Source organism: Coenobita brevimanus, chromosome 109 (genome assembly GCF_032717465.1).
Source record: "Coenobita brevimanus isolate Jiangsu-jjx chromosome 109, ASM3271746v2, whole genome shotgun sequence".
Lineage (NCBI taxonomy): Eukaryota > Metazoa > Arthropoda > Malacostraca > Decapoda > Coenobitidae > Coenobita > Coenobita brevimanus.
This window is the reverse complement of record NC_137062.1, coordinates 34,161,945-34,163,699: the sequence shown is the minus strand read 5'-3', so window position 1 is coordinate 34,163,699 and position 1,755 is coordinate 34,161,945.

The window sequence follows — 1,755 nt, the reverse complement described above, 5'->3', positions numbered from 1 at the left end:
ATAATAATAATAATAATTTCTGGTTGATATAATTTTTTAAAAAGTCTGCCATTTACGCTTGAAAAACAAACACGAGTGAAACCGAACATGCACCGACAAAAACATAAAAAACAAAATCAGCAAATAAACAATCACTATTTTAAATATATGTAAGGAAGAAGGAACCAAAGGCCAGAGGCACGCAAACTGTTCCCTCCAAGAAAAAATAAAAACACGATATAAGCAAAATTCAAGAGACAAAAACCATGGAAAAGAAACATTAGAAAGAAGTGAATTGGTAAGGTATTTTGCTGCTTAAACTGCACCGTATGCTTACCATTTCAATTATTTACCTAATTTGCTTTTGTTCAGGATAAAAAGGTGTAATATGCAAACTAATTCGCTAGGGAAAAGGTGCAACGAAGCCTCCTACGTCACATAAATACGGAAATAATTTAATACTGGAATCTTACCTTTGTCCACAGCGCTGATGCCAACACACTCCGTCCACTTGGGAATTTTCGTCCATTTTGAAGACCTTATTTCCCGCAGCTCTGTGCAAGAATAAGCCAATTATATGCATCCTTGCCACTGCACTTCTTCGTGACTAGCACCACAACCTTGTAATAATCTCGTCACATTTCAGCAACAAGCATGGAGACGGCAAATTTACGCACACTTCCACACTTCCACTAAGCGGAGATTCTGGTTCTTTTTCTGTTCAGCGGCGATATAAGACAGCACCACGGTTCCCCAGAATCTCCACAGCACTTCTTCGTGACTAGCACCACATTCTAGTATCAATACCTTGTTGCAAATCTGTATTAAGTTGAAAAAGAGAGGAATTTTAGGCACACTTCAAGCAAACCTTTTTGTAAACAACGTATGGGACCATAGAAAACGGGCGCTTACAAACAAAACTTATAAACACTCCACATTAAATTAAACTTTCAGGTGACAGAAGGCTTCGTGGAGCCTCTTCCTAAGCGATTTAACTTTTATACTACCACTTAATATCTGTAGTTCTTCCTACAAAAAACCAACTCAAATTTACAGGGCTTTCAAGGGTAAATGTGTTTGGTAATTGCTGCGCTTCGAGTGTCATTCATCTCGGCTCGACACTCCTATGTTCATTTTGTTTTCATCTGAGGGAACTAGGCCAGTCTCACGATTTTAATATATACTGGTGGTAATTCGATGTGCCTTGAATGAGTGTCCATAGTAGTCAAATCGCTCGAAAATGCCAAAAATAAAATGAAAGATAGGTTGCGCAATTAAAAAGGTTAATAAATGCTAGAATGGCGAGTCAAATAGGGTAGCTTCTCAACTCCACACTCCTCTTTTAGTGTTCACACAGTTTAGACTTGCATATACAGTAACCAGGTAGTTTTAATTTAGTTAGCCATATAAATTTTTGTTTTCTTTGATTGCAGATTCAAAGAAAACTTATAAAATTAACAGGAACGTCCATATACAGTACCAGAAGTCGTTCTTATTTAGGTATGCGCATAATAATCGGTTTTCTTTGTAAATTTAAAGGAAATTGACAAAAATAACAGCAGCTTATTAATATTTTTTATGTAAATAAGGTGTTGACAGCCGACATAGAATGACAGATTGCTTGACTCCCTACCTGCAACCTCCTCCTCCTCCTCCTCCCTGCAAATCACCTCCCTGTCTCCAAGGCGACGTCTGCAGAATCTTGGAGAGGGGGCAAGGGATCTAGAGGCCCTAGTTCCGTATTCTCGTCTAGTAAGGAAGCTCCCTAACACCATT